This window comes from Leucopleurus acutus (assembly GCF_964270905.1).
Source record: "Leucopleurus acutus genome assembly, chromosome: 12".
Lineage (NCBI taxonomy): Eukaryota > Metazoa > Chordata > Mammalia > Artiodactyla > Delphinidae > Leucopleurus > Leucopleurus acutus.
The window spans coordinates 54,270,623-54,286,476 of NC_139154.1; positions in this window are offsets into that span (position 1 = coordinate 54,270,623).

Here is a 15,854-nt window from a genome sequence, read left to right on the forward strand (position 1 = left end):
TAATGTAGCTTTGCAGTAGAGTCTGAAGTCAGGGAGCCTGATTCCTACAGCTCTGTTTTTCTTTCTCAAGATTGCTTTGGCTATTTGGGGTCTTTTGTGTTTCCATACAAATTGTGAAATTTTTTGTTCTAGTTCTGTGAAAAACGCCATTGGTAGTTTGATAGGGACTGCATTGAATCTGTAGATTGCTTTGGTTAGTATAGTCATTTTCACAATGTTGATTCTTCAAATCCAAGAACATGGTATATCTTTCCATCTGTTTGTGTCATCTTTAATTTCTTTCATCAGTGTCTTATAGTTTTCTGCATACAGGTCTTTTGTCTCCTTAGGTGGGTTTAATCCTACGTATTTTGTTCTTTTTGTTGCAGTGGTAAATGGGAGTGTTTCCTTAATTTCTCTTTCAGATTTTTCATCATTAGTGTATAGGAATGCTAGAGATTTCTGTGCATTAATTTTGTATCCTGCTACTTTACCAAATTCATTGATTAGCTCTAGTAGTTTTTTGGTAGCATCTTTAGGATTCTCTATGTATAGTATCATGTCATCTGCAAACAGAGACAGTTTTACTTCTTTTCTGATTTGGATTCCTTTTATTTCTTTTTCTTCTCTGAATGCTGTGGCTAAAACTTCCAAAACTATGTTGAATAATAGTGGTGAGAGTGGGCAACCTTATCTTGTTCCTGATCTTAGTGGAAATCATTTCAGTTTTTCACCATTGAGACCGATGTTGGCTGTGGGTTTGTCATATATGGCCTTTTTAATGTTGAGGTATGTTCCCTCTATGCCTACTTTCTGCAGGGTTTTTATCATAAATCGGTGTTGAATGTTGTCGAAAGCTTTTTCTGCATCTATTGAAATGATCATATGGTTTTCTCCTTCACTTTTTAATATGGTTTATCACATTGATTGATTTTTGTATATTGAGGAATCCTTGCATTCTGGGATGAACCCCACTTTATCATGCTGTATGATCCTTTTAATGTGCTGTTGGATTCTGTTTGCTAGTAGTTTGTTGAAGATTTTTGCATCAGTGTTCATCAGTGATATTGGCCCATAGTTTTCTTTTTTTGTGACATGTTTGTCTGGTTTTGGTATCAGGGTAATAGTGGCCTTGTAGAATGAGTTTGAGAGTGTTCCTCCCTCTGCTATATTTTGGAAGAGTTTGAGAATGATCAGTGTTAGCTCTTCTCTAAATGTTTGATAGAATTCGCCTGTGGAGCCATCTGGTCCTGGGCTTTTGTTTGTTGGAAGATTTTTAATCACAGTCTCAATTTCAGTCCTTGTGTTTGGTCTCTTTATATTTTCTATTTCTTCCTGGTTCAGTCTTGGAAGGTTGTGCTTTTCTAAGAATTTGTCTATTTCTTCCAGGTTGTCCATTTTATTGGCATATAGTTGCTTGTAGCAGTCTCTCATGGTCCTTTGTATTTCTGCAGTGTCAGTTGTTACTTCACCTTTTTCATTTCTAATTCTGTTGATTTGAGTCTTCTCCCTTTTTTTCTTGATGAGTCTGGCTAATGGTTTATGAATTTTATTCATCTCCTCAGAGAACCAGCCTTTAGTTGTATTGATGTTTGCTATCGTTTCCTTAATTTCTTTTTTTTTTTTTTCTGATCTGATCTTTATGATTTCTTTCTTTCTGCTAACTTTGGGTTTTTTTTTTTTTGTTCTTCTTTCTCTGATTGCTTTAGGCATGGGGTTAAGTTGTTTCTTCAGGTAGGATTGTATTGCTATAAACTTCCCTCTTAGAACTGCTTTTGCTGCAACCCATAGGTTTTGGGTCGTCATGTTTTCATTGTCATTTTTCTCTAAAAATGACAATCAAAACAAATCAAATTATTTTGATTTCCTCTGATTTTTTTCAGTGATCTCTTGGTTATTTAGTAATATATTGGTTAGCCTCCATGTGTTTGTATTTTTTACAGATTTTTTCCTGTAATTGATATCTAGTCTCATAGTGTTGTGGTCGGAAAAGATACTTGATATGATTTCAATTTTCTTAAATTTACCAAGGCTTGATTTGTGACCCACAATATGATCTATCCTGGAGTATGTTCCTTGCACACTTGAGAATGAAGTGTATTCTGTTGTTTTTGGATGGAATGTCCTATAAATATCAATTAAGTCCGTCTTGTTTAATGTTTCATTTAAAGCTTGTGTTTCCTTATTTATTTTCATTTGGGATGATCTGACCATTGGTGAAAGTGGGGTGTTAAAGTCCACTGCTATTATTGTGTTACTGTTGATTTCCCCTTTTATGGCTGTTAGCATTTGCCTTATGTATTGATGTGCTCCTATGTTGGGTGCATAAATATTTACAATTGTTATATCTTCTTCTTGGATTGATCCCTTGGTCATTATGTAGTGTCCTTCTTTGTCTCTTGTAATAGTCTTTATTTTAAAATCTATTTTGTCTGATATAAGTATTGCTACTCCAGCTTTCCTTTGATTTCCATTTGCATGGGAATATCTTTTTCCATCCCCACACTTTCAGTCTGTGTGTGTCCCTGGGTCTGAAGTGGCTCTCCTGTTGATAGCATATATATGGGTCTTGTTTCTGTATTCAGCCAGTCTATGTCTTTTGGTTGGAGCCTTTAATCCATTTACATTTAAGGTAGTTATCGATATGTATGTTCCTATTACCATTTTCTTAATTGTTTTGGGTTTGTGTTTGTAGGTCTTTTCCTTCTCTTGTGTTTCCTGTCTAGAGAAGTTCCTTTAGCATTTGTTGTAAAGGTGATTTGGTGGTGCTGAATTGTCTTAGCTTTTGATTGTCTGTAAAGGTTGTAATTTCTCTGTCGAATCTGAATGAGATCCTTGCTGGGTAGAGTAATCTTGGTTGTAGGTTTTTCCCTTTCATCACTTTAAATATGTCCTGCCACACCCTTCTGGGTTGCAGAGTTTCTGCTGAAAGATTAGCTGTTAACCTTATGGGGAATCTCTTGTATTTGTGACTTTTCCCTTGCTGCTTTTAATATTTTTTCTTTGTATTTAATTTTTGATAGTTTGATTAATATGTGTCTTGGCATGTTTCTCCTTGAATTTATCCTGTATGGGACTCTGTGCTTCCTGGACTTGATTTACTATTTCCTTTCCCATAATAGGGAAGTTTTCAACTATAATCTCTTCAAATATTTTCTCAGTCCCTTTCTTTTTGTCTTCTTCTTCTGGGACCCCTGTAATTCGAATGTTGGTGGCTTAATATTGTCCCAGAAATCTCTGAGACTATCCCCAATTCTTTTCATTCTTTTTTCTTTATTCTGCTCTGCAGTAGTTTTTTCCACTATTTTATCTTCCAGGTCACTTTTCCTTTCCTCTGCCTCAGTTATTCTGCTATTGATTCCTTCTAGAGAATTTTAAAATTCATTTATTGTGTTGTTCATCATTGTTTTTTTTTTTTTTTGCTCTTTTTTTTGTTCTTTTGTTTTTTTTTGTTTGCTCTTTAGTTCTTCTCGGTCCTTGTTAAATGTTCCTTGTATTTTCTCCATTCTATTTCCAAGATTTTGGATCATCTTTAGTATCATTACTCTGAATTCTTTTTCAGGTACACTGCCTATTTCCTCGTCATTTGTTTGGTCTGGTGGATTTTTACCTTGCTCCTTCATCTGCTGTGTATTTCTCTGTCTTGTCATTTTGCTTAACTTACTGTGTTTGGAGTCTCCTTTTCACAGGCTGCAGGTTCATATTTCCCATTGTTTTTGGTGTCTGCCCCCAGTTGGTAAGTTTGGTTCAGTGAGTTGTGTAGGCTTCCGGTGTTGGGGACTGGTGCCTGTGTTCTGATAGATGAGGCTGGATCTTGTCTTTCTGGTGAGCAGGACGGCATCTGGTGGTGTGTTTTGGAGTGCCTGTGAACTTATTGTGACTTTAGGCAGCCTCTCTGCTAATGGTTGGGGTTGTGCTGCTAGTTGTTTGGTATGAGGTGTCTAGCACTGGAGCTTGCTGGCCATTGAGTGGAGCTGGGTCTTAGCCTTGAGATGGAGCTCTCTGGGAGAGGTCTTGCTGATTGATATTACGTGGGGCTGGGAGGTCTCTGGTTTACCGATGTCCTGAACTTGGCTCTTCCACCTCAGAGGCTCAGGCCTGACACCCGGTGAACCAAGACCCTTTTGGGAAGTCTGAGGTCTTCTGCCAGCGTTCAGTAGGTGTTCTGTAAGAGTTGTTCCATATGTAGATGTATTTTTGATGTATTTGTGGAGAGGAAGGTTATTTCCACATCTTACTCCTCCACCATCTTGAAGGTCGTCTCTGAGATTAAGTATCTTGAACTAGAAAAGTGGAACATTTGTATGTTTGCACTTACTAGGATTACAAACTGGGGTAAACAGGTACCTGGAGCATTGGATTTTCTTAAAAAATAATCTTTGAACAGAGGTGGTTTTGGCTAGATGATCTGACTCTTTCAACCTGCCTTTAGATGATCATAGTTTGATAATTTTCTGTACACCTGGACTGTTGTTTATTAATATTGTACAATCCGGGATTATAATGTAGTAGTCTTGATAATAACATTGTCTGATATAAATGTTTCCTATCTTATTTATGATAAACTGGCAAGTTTCTGCATCTCTCCAATTAGTGAGTTTAGAAGTAGAATTTTTTTGGATAACACCATGAGGTTATCTGGGTTATAAAATTTCAGTGGGTCATTTTAACAGGGCAGTAACCCCTTGAACCATCATATAATTGCCATTACAAGGAATATATCTACATCTATGAGGGGAGGACATAGGTCCCTAAATTTATATAAAAGCTTTCTTTTCCTTTCTCTTCTCATTTAATATTACATTTTCGCCTTGATTCCTTCACACTTGAATTTTGAACTCTGACCCACAAAAAGGGTATGATGTCTTCAAAAAATCACTGTACTAGGCTGTTTCAGATTGTGCCCTGCCTTAGAATTTGTTTGGTGGGAGGTTGTTTCTTTAAACTCTTTGTTGTCCTATTTGAAATTAATATACTGCAACACTTGTTAATATGGCTGGACCTTCCATGGTTTTAATTTGAATCACTGAGTTATTTAAAAGATAGCAGAGAGTAACTTTCATCCCTTTGGTGGTGTGCTAAGATTAAATACTTACTTTCTCGAGCCTTAGCAGCCAGTCTAAGTGAGGACACTGCAGAGAAGATGATGGATAGAACAGAGAAGCTGCAAACATCTATGACACCCCTGAAGGTGAAATTCAGCAAGCTCCTGCTGCTACAGTTTCTAAAAGTAAATACAGGATTTGGCATTGCTGAGACTTATCTCTACTCAAAGAACTCAAAAGATTTGAGGGGAAGGGGAAGGCCAGGAGTTGGAACGGATGCCAAGGCAGCTGGAGACAGACCCTGAAATAAGTAATGGTACACTATGTAGTTACTGAATGTGAGGGTGCTTCTATGCATCATGTTTTTAAAGGAGTAATTGATTTTTATTGCTACTAAGCCTGAAATAAACAAGTGATTTGATTATTTTGTCTAAATTAATTGGTAATGAATCAATTAGCAACCATTAAATTCATCCAATCACCTAGTTACTAACTGGTTTATAAATCCACCACTCCAGTAAAAGGGGTATGTCTACACACGGCCTTGGAAACTCAATGTCCCAGAAAAAGGAGTTTTCAAACACATATTTGTCTTTTAGCTGCACATGCTTATGACTCATATGTTTGGTATCTTTTATATCTTGTTCACTATTTTAAAAATGGATTGAATAACTAAGGCTTGTTTTAACACAGAGAACCATTCCTGGGAAGAGAGAGTTATAGATATCTAGCTATAAGGAAGTACCATGTTCCTATAGTTCTTGAGCTTGCAACAGTGTAAGCAGGTTTAAAGCTAGTGTTTACCCTCTTCCCTTTCAAAAAAAAATATACCAAGTCTCATTCTTTACCTGTGTACATTTGAAGAATGATCCATCTAGCAGCTTATGTCTTCTACCAAGTGCTGTGCCACACAGTATCTAGAGACCACTACCAGAGATGTAAGCACAAGTTGGGAATTGGTTTGAAAATTCCCTTGCTCAAAAATGAGACATGAGGCCTAGAGCATGAGCTTAATAGCTTACATGTCCTTTCTACAACGTCTAAGGCTATGGTTATGGAGTAGCCTGCACAGAAGAGTCTATCTTCTTCCCTTGCTAAGTTTAGCAAATGCTGAAACATTTAGTAGAAAAAACAAAAGCATAGGTGCTTTTGGTTTTATCAGGAAACATATTTTGACAGTGAAATATTAAAATCTTCTAATTAAATTCAAATCAACTTCCAAGAATGCTTATAGTATTAGGATAGGTTAGACTGTGCTTCAGGAACAAATAAATCCTGATATCTCAGTGGCTTAACATATAAACATTTATTACTTGCTCAAGCAAAATCTTCTGCAGGCTCAGCAGTTCCTTCACATACCTTCCTTCCAAGTGGTGACTCAGGACTCCTGATTGTGCCCATCTTGTTGCAGCTCTACCATTCAACATGGGGCTTCCTGGTTGCTTCAGCCATGGAAGAGAATTTAGAGGGTAGTTCATGGACTTTTCACTGCTTCAGCTCTAAAATGACAGGTGACATGTCCCAGCATAGTTTACTGGCCAGAACAGGTCACTTGGCCCCTCCTAACTGCAAGGTCCCTGCAAAACAAGATCTGTCTTAGGTCTTAGATACAGAGCAAAACCAGATGTTAGTGAGCACTGTTAATGTCAACCCCACCTACAGTGTGCTGCCCACTTTGCTAAGTGGTGAGGATAACAAAGATGAGTGCAATGGAGTTTTCCAATTTAAGAAACTCATAATCCATTGGTTTAAAAATATGCTTATGAGATTTTAGTGCAGTATCCATATTAACAAAATAAGACATTAAATTGACTATATGGAATGGTTTCAATTATTTAAAAATATAATCAGAATCATTAATTCAAAGACATGAATATCACAGTATAAATAAATAGTAGCCTTTAAAATCTAAAGCTCAACATGAAATTAGACATTTATTAAGACTTTCATTTCATTATATATTGGCTACCTGTACAACGTTGGCTTCATGCAGTTTAATGGAATTGGGAAAGTGAAATGAAACCAAACACAAATGAAAATCCTTCTTTGTTAGTATTGAACTGCTTCTGATTCTAAGGAGGAGGCAACTCAATATGTACAAGAATGTGCAGGATTTGAGAGACCAAGCTGAAACTTATTCCTAGTAAGTGGCTAGGCAGATAGAGATCCCCAAGAAGAAATGAGGGATCCTTAGAAGTAGAGGAGTTTCACCAACTGACAGAGGCCAATTTCATCTCATTTTGCCAGTTGGATAACTTATAAAAAGGCAGGACCTTTGTCAACTCTTTTCCCCTTTTGAATGATGTGTTAATCAGAATTACAAGTCCCTCAGGGACTGTTTTCTTTCTTACCCTTTTTAGAGTTGTTTTTTCCTGAAGGTAAGAGTAAAACTTGCTCATCAAAGAAAGCTTAGAAAGTACAGCAAAGGCTTAAAAAAAGGAAATAATTATTCTTAATGCCCTTGTTCAAGGATAACCTCCATTAACATTTTAGACTTTATATATTTATTTTATTTTATATCATTGAAACCGTACCTTATAGGCAATTTGATGTCTTGCTTTGTTAATAGAGATACTGCCTCCTACTTACATTTCATAAACATATTTTTTAACTGTGGGATATCACTGTGTATTCAGCATTGAGAACCACTGCTCTAGCACAACCATTTCCCTCTTTTTTGACCTATTTTCTGTTTTCCCAGGCCCAACATTTTATCCATAGCCATGTCTAATTCCATTCTCACCTGTCAGAGAATACTAACACCCTACACAACCACAGCTGACATTTTATTAACATTACTCAGGGGACCAGCTTAGAAAACCTATACGTTCTTCCACATTAAGAAATTGATTAGCTGTATTATACCTCAGCCAGTATAGACTCAGTTCTGGCTGCACATTAGAATTACTTGGGGAGCTTTTAAAAAATCAGAAACAAAACAAACACCTCTGCTCATCACCAACCCCTGGAGATTCTGGTTCAACTATTATGGGATGGGGCCCCAGTCAGTGGTATTGTTTTTCGTTTTAAATTTATTTATTTTACTTATTTATTTTTGGCTGCGTTGGGTCTTTGTTGCTGCACGCAGGTTTTCTCTAGTTGGGGAGAGTGGGGCTACTCTTCATTGTGGTGAACGGGCTTCTCATTACTGTGGCTTCTCTCATTGTGGAGCACGGGCTCTAGGCGTGCGGGCTTCAATAGTTGCGGCACGTGGGCTCAGTAGTTGTGGCGCACGGGCTTAGCTGCTCCGTGGCATGTGGGATCTTCCCGGACCAGGGATCGAACCCATGTCCCATGCATTGGCAGGCAGATTCTCAACCACTGCGCCACCAGGGAAGCCCAGTGGTATTGTTTTTATTTTATTTATTTATTTATTTTATTTTTGACTGCGTTGGGTCTTCGTTGCTGTGCGCGGGCTTTCTCTAGTTGCGGCGAGCGGGGGCTACTCTTCGTTGTGGTGCGTGGGTTTCTCATTGTGGTGGCTTCTCTCATTGCGGAGCATGGGCTCTAGGCATGCGGGCTTCAGTAGTTGTGGCTTGCAGGCTCTAGAGCACAGGCTCAGTAGTTGTGGCACACAGGCTCAGTAGTTGTGGCTCACGGGCTCTAGGGCACAGGTTCAGTAGTTGTGGCGCATGGGCTTAGTTGCTCCGTGGCATGTGGGATCTTCCTGGACCAGGGCTCGAGCCCGTGTCCCCTGCATTGGCAGGCGGATTCTTAACCACTGCACCACCAGGGAAACCCCAGTGGTATTGTTTTTAAAGCTCTCTGGTAATATGTAGCCAGTTTTGAGAACCACAGAACTTTCATAGGGCGAGAAGATCAGCAGCCATGAGAACACATAACCCTAAGGCACAAAAGATCAATAGCTAGATCTTACCCATCCTGAGGATTCTTTGAACAATGAGAAGTATTTCTTTGCACATAGCAGAGTGGGAAATTGGACATAAGTATCAATAATGAGTGTGATAATGAATAGTTTGCCTGGCTGTGCCAAAGGATGTACATGTGAGAGAGATGGGAAATGAGATTTGTGAGGAAGAGAAGTAGACACGCGGGGTCAGGCAGTATAATCTCAACTACAAGGCCAAAGGCTCTTAGAAATGAGATTTACTAGACAGTTGGGAGCTCTCGTAAGTCCCTGAGCAGTATAATTTTCAGACATCTAGTGCTTCTTAAATTGTTTTCTGCTTCTAAATCACCTTATCTGATCACATGTTATATGTCTATATAAGTGTGCCATTCCACTGTTGCTTATGTGTATGTAGTATATTTGGTGTATTAAACCACCATGCCTGTTGGGGTATAACCATTAAACAACTATATATTTATTCCTCTGTCCCTTTAAAAATATTTGATGGAGCTAGTTCTTTCCTTGCTTCTGGATGAAAATCTAAGTGGTCCATGACTACTCTAGTAAGTTCTACATAATGGGCACTATCAAAAGCTGGCTCTGTCCTCTGGATCTGGCATGTGTTTAATCCTTCCTTTCATAGGATACTCAAATATTCTTTGGTGGAAACCTTCTCCTACTACTGCCAAGTTACTGCAGATCCCTTGATAATAGCAAATATTTCTTTATTCTGGCTGATGACTTAGTCCTTCCACAGGCAGACACTAGAAATCAGGTACTGCCTACAACTTCTCTCTGCTCAAGTCTGTTACCCACTCAGACAGGACTTAATAACACTCAGGCTCTCTCTCCTGCATGGCACACATCTGGTCCATGGGAAATGCTTATGTGTGTTCTGTGCCAACAAACTCTGGGAGTTCGGGCTGAACCCACTCATCCACCATTACTTTGACTTGTCAGTAGTGGCTAGTCTGCTTGCCTTTGGACTGTTACATTTGTAGGAAAGAGTCATACATCAGGGCCCAAGGCCTTGTAACTCTGGGGAATAAGTGCTCCTAAGTGTTCTGTTGAAGCCCCTCTCATCAGTGTGAGGTGAGAGGGCCAGCATTTCCTTACTCTGACTTGGGATGGAGGGTGGGATTCACTCCACATTGATGCTTCTTTCCAAAAATGCCTCCTCAGAACTGCTGAAGAAAAATGTATTAATCACAATTAACTAAATAATTCACTGATGCTACTTAGCCTGAACGGTTCTACTTAAAGTTACCCAGGTGAGAAGTGGCTAGATTGGAAACCACACTTGCCTTTATGATGATCAGTTTGGGATTCATATTTAAAACTACTGATTGTTTTCTCTGTCCTTGGCATATTAATGCATCTTCATACTTATGGCTCATTACTCCTTTTGGCAGTCTTATGGGCCTCTTACTTCACTTCTGTTTCAACTGCTGTGGTAAATGACTGCCTGCCTGTCCCCCCAGAGGACCCCAAAGCAAATTTCAGGCATGCCCCATAGCCTGATATTTAAAATCATGTTGCTCAAAACATACTCTCCAAATTTCATAAAAATCTGTCAAGCTGATTTTGCTTGATGTAGTAACAGAGATATGTTAAAACATATATGAACATATTTTTATTTTTATAGCTATACATACATGCAGTTAAAAATAAATAAATATTAGGTAGTAAATTCAACTGGCTAAGGAAAAGAGTATTTTGATTATGTTGTTGGAATAGTTGGGAATTTGAATGGTATTGTTTCTCAGCACTGCTGGAGGCTGGGGGATAGTAAATTTTCTCAAATACCATTTAAGTCTCTGTGCTCCTTGCTGTTTGTCTTGCCAGGATATCATAGGTCTTGATGGATTTGTTATGTGCAGTTATGCTTGGCTGATTGTTCCACCTCTTTGATCGTCCCACTAGGCTGTCCTTTGGAAATCTGCTGTTATCCTGGGCCTGCTGTGTTGCCATGTGCCCTGCAGCTTTCATCTGATAAACAGTTCTGTTTGTTTGCTCTCCTAGGTGCCTACTATATAAATTCGAATTAGAATAAAAGGTTTAGTTTTGACCTTCCCAAATTGCTAAATATAATTGTGTCTTTTTATACATCTTTACTATACTAAAGGCACTGCTGAACAGACATAATCCTTTCAGAAGGGAAATGAGTTATTTGACTTCTTTGGAAGTTGTAGATTCATTTTCATTTTTGCTGTAGTAGCCATTGTTTATTTGAAAATTTTCTTGCAGTTTATTAAAGTGAGCTCTCTCTGCATTTTGCTGGAGAACTTAGCTCTTCCTGACACAAATCACTGGGGGGGGTTATTTTTATTTATTTATTTTGCTATTATTTTTAAATATTTAGTGAATCACCAGCAGATTTTATAGCTCACTAAGAGGTTTCAGAGTTTCTTCTGCTGAAGCAGTGGGTTATAAACAAGATGTAATTTTTAAAATTGAGATTCCAGTACAGGTAGAGTTGAGGGTTGTATTAAATTTAGTAGGAGAAAAAACAAAGCGGGGTTAACTTCAACATTTACCTTTTGCAGGCATCTTTATTACTCTCCCATCATCTGGCCTCTCTCTGGGAGAACCTCCGGCTCTTGGTGGCAAGTACTCATTCTGTATGAAGAGGTTATCTTCAGGGAATGGGGGCATCCCCTCTTCTTATTAAAGTCCTGGGATCTGAACATTTTTCCTGGGATCTGAACATTTTTCATCAACAGATGGCTTAAAGTTTGTGTACTTGATGCAGAGAGGTGTTACTTAACTCTCATTTTACTTCTCAAATTTCTAAAATTAAGTGTTCTTAAAGGAAAAGAGGTATAAACCCTAGGGTTGTAGGTTTAGTATATCACAAGCAAGATATTTCTTTAATATTTTTATCTTCAAAAGTCCTATAACATTGACATTCAAATATATATATATATGTATACATATATATAACATTTATGTTTAATGTAAACAATTTATATGTAAAATTATTTTCCCCTAGGCAACCTTTGAGTAAAATTAATAATTATTCCTGTTCTGGGTAGAAATTCAGTGTGGTCTGGTTCCTCTATTCCTCCCATTTTACTCTTTCCTAGGCGATTAGAGTCGTTATGGCTTTTCTTTCAGAGGATATGTTGTGTGATGATATGTTGTGTCGTCTTTCTTCCACTCTAGTAAGTATCAAGCTGTACTTGATGGAGCTCCTATTATGGCTTTATATTTTCCCCATGTTAGCTCTCTTTAGGGGAGGGCTAACTTTGCTGCATATACAACTGCTGTCTCTGACAAAGATGGAATTCAGTGCCCTCATTGTCAGCATTTATTTATTTTTTAATACAACCTGCCTCCTCTTTGTTCTTCCCTCTCTCCCAGCACACTTTGAGGCTGGCTCAAATGCTTTCCATTTGCTACAAATCCCTTTCAACAATTTTATCTTCTTTACCACTTATTTCCTCTAGAAATACATTGTTCATTTCTTAAAGATATGTATAAATCTTTTAGGTATGATATTTAAAGCACAATAAACGTAAGCCTAGGTACTTTCTGAGTGAATTAACTACTAAAGCTTATATATAGAGCTATGCATGTGCGAGTGTATGCAAATAGTGAATAGCAGTCAGAATATTATTGTCACCTACCATACTGATAATTGAAGATTCCACAGATAGTGTGTCAGATTCTCTTGTCCCTTTGCCAAGCATTCTTCTTGGTCCCTCCCCAATCCCCTCTTTTTTGCGTTCATCATTCTAGCTTCTAGGATCTCTTAGAAGAAGCAAAGATGTTGTCAATACAACATCCAATACATGCCAAAAGGAACATCTTTTCTTCCTGCTGTTTTGCTTCCTTCCTTTTTATTTATTCTTCCTATTTCTAGACTATGCATACCCTGTTAATAATCAGCAGTAACCCATTAATACTCATGAGGTAGGTATGCAGGAGAAAATTTAATTGGCATCATTCTACACTTGCAAACTGAGAACAGGGATGGGTTTAAATCACTCTAGATGAAGAACCAGAATCTAAACTTATTGCCATTGACTCAGGGCTATTCCTTTCTCTCTCCTTTGCAATAGCACTTCAAAGTACACCACAGCACAGATTTCCAGACATAAATAGAATACTTAAATTAGAGCTGTGACCTGTCTTTAATAATAAACCAATAATGAAATACTGACCAGAAAATCACCTAATTACTGAACATATATGAAATTTCCACTATACTGCTTGGATTTGAAGGGACAAATTACTTTAGGTTTGAATCCTATCCATTTAGCTGGAATTATGTCCAAGCTGTAGGTTATCCCAAAGCAATGGATACATAAGTAACTGTATATCTCAGAATACTGGTTAATTTTTATAACTTCCAATTAAAAGGTTTCTAGTCTTAGATTTCATAGGATTTGGTTGGAAATGATACAATAATCAAAGCTTCTCTTTGTTATTCTATAGTTTCCTTGCATTCATACATTCAACCAACACATACTTAGGGCCTAATATATGTCATATACTGTTCTAGGTGCTGTAAAAATTACTTACTGAGTGAACGTGTTTGCAATTTTGCAATTCAGCCATATTTGGAAAATGGATCTAGAAGAAGTGAAGGTAAAGTAAGGTTAGGATGAAGTCATAGATACAATATCTCTCCATTGCAAATTACAATCATTCCTTTTCATTGTTGTTTAAATGAATCATAGAATTTTGGGGATGCATGGAACCTAGTCTAATCCCCTACCATGTAGAGTAGAGAAAACTGAGTATGGGCAGATTAAGTGGTATGCCCAGGATCACAGAGCAAATTATTGGCAGCTGGATCCAGCCCAAGATTGCTGAGTGTTAGGATTGTTAGGAACATGTGCATTTTAGCAAGACCAGGGAAAACCCTTAGGCTTCGTGAAGTCATTGATGACCCTGAATCCAAAGGTATGCCTTCTGCCTTTTTAGGAAAAGAAAAAAAATCTCACATCGTTGTCAGGGTCCTAGCTTTCAAATTTGGTTAGTAGATTCATTGGTGCTGATTGGCCTGTTAAATATAAACAAATAAATAATTACTTTTTTCATACAGAAGTTAAGGAGATGGTATTTTGGACGATTTTTCCGTCTAAGACAAAATTGACTTCTCCTTGTGTGGCCCTTCGGTTTCTCTTGTCACTACTGAACAGAGGTAGCATGAACATCACAGAGACTGAAAGCTGTATGGAACATTAGGTACCATAATTTAACCTTTTCATTTTACAATTGAGATAACAAAGCCTAAATAAAGAAAGTGACTTGCCAGTGATGTACAAATAGCTAGAGGCAGAGCAAGACATCTTGATTCTTAATTCTAAATTCTTCTGCCTCCTTATTTCATGTTCTGACATTATTTGGTAGAATATAAGAATCTTGTTTCATAGGCAATAAAGTGTTTATCCTTCCTTTGAAAACAAACTTTCTGCTAGCACTAGAAGATGATTCTGTGTCTGTTTGTATCCACTCCTGGGTTTCTGGGGTATTTTCTTCCAGCATTCTGAGGTATAATATGCCTATGGTTTCACAGAGAGTGACCAAATTTCAATAAAATTTGCTCTGGATGGGCCTTGGCTTTATTCCTTTAAGTTCTTAGAAAGGTGGTGATTGGGCTGGGCATTTTCTATAACAGAAAAATAAGCTATTTAAAGAGAAGTTCCTATGCTACTGACAGTTTCCTTTTCTTTCCAGATTTGGTTCATTCTCTTAGGCATCTTATTATAGAATTATATGAGGGATGTATGTGTATATATCTGGAAAGTTTTACAGATATTTAAACAGAAGAAGCACGAAAATTCTCTCCTGACAACAAACCCCTCAAATAATCACCCCTTAAAAATAAGTTATGGCTGAGTAATAGCCATGGCTTTCATTGTCTACAATGGACATCCATTAGGAATCTGGGGCACAAGGTTGATGGATCATTGCTAGCAAGTAGGAGGACTCCGTTAATCATTCTGAAGGGTTCCAAAGTTTATTTGAAAGTTCAGTTCATGGAGAAAGAAGGTCTTTGTGAAGCCCTTTCTATAGTTGATGAAAGTTCAGCCACTGCTGGTATACTGGGGATAACATGATAGATTTGCTTCTGGTATCTACACCCTCACTCATTTGCTCTCACACCTTTACTTCTCAAGCCAAAATGGCCCATGTACTTGTTTTGGATAAGCCAATATAAAAATTCATGAAAAAAAAGCTGCATGCCTATTCATCTATATTAGGTAACAAATCCCTGCTCCCAATCAAGGAAAAGAAGTTCAACCTCACTGAATTTTCTTATTGTTCAGACTGCTTTTATATATTCACAAAATGATAAATATTTATATAATTTTACATCATGACCTGCTCTGTCATATTACACGTACTGTGTACTGACCTTCATCCTTCTTAGTAACACTCTCTTATTTGTGTTGTATAGAGATCTAACTCCTACCCTTTGCCCCATTGGTCTTACCCAGAGAGAATTTGTCTAGCCCCTGCACCCCAATCTTGATGCTATCTTGGTTCTCAGCACGAGGAAAATCCGAGAGTCACCAATGATCCACTTAGAAAATCTTATTTTTTATCTACATGTTTGCTGATAAAAACAATTGCTCAGAGGAGCAGGAAGATTTCTGTGGTTCTATTACTACCACTGCCTTGGAGTTGTGTAGATTTCTAGTTTCCATACTTCACTGAATCCTTATAAGACTCTATGAGTTAACTGACACAAATTTTCAATCATATTTTCAGGTGAAGAAATTGAGTCTCATGAAATAAAGTGACAGCAAAAGTTACTGAGACACTTGGTGATGAAAATAAGACTGGAGAACAGATCTAATTTTTGGTACAGAACTTTTTCCTAAAGCATCCCAGGTTTCTATGTTTTCTCACATAAAGATTCAAAGTTTGTTTCCGTATAAGCAGCCACAGAATCCTGAGCCTATGAGCGAAGTCAGTGTATAATATAAGCCCCGTGTATCTGACCTGTGACTATTTCTGCTAGT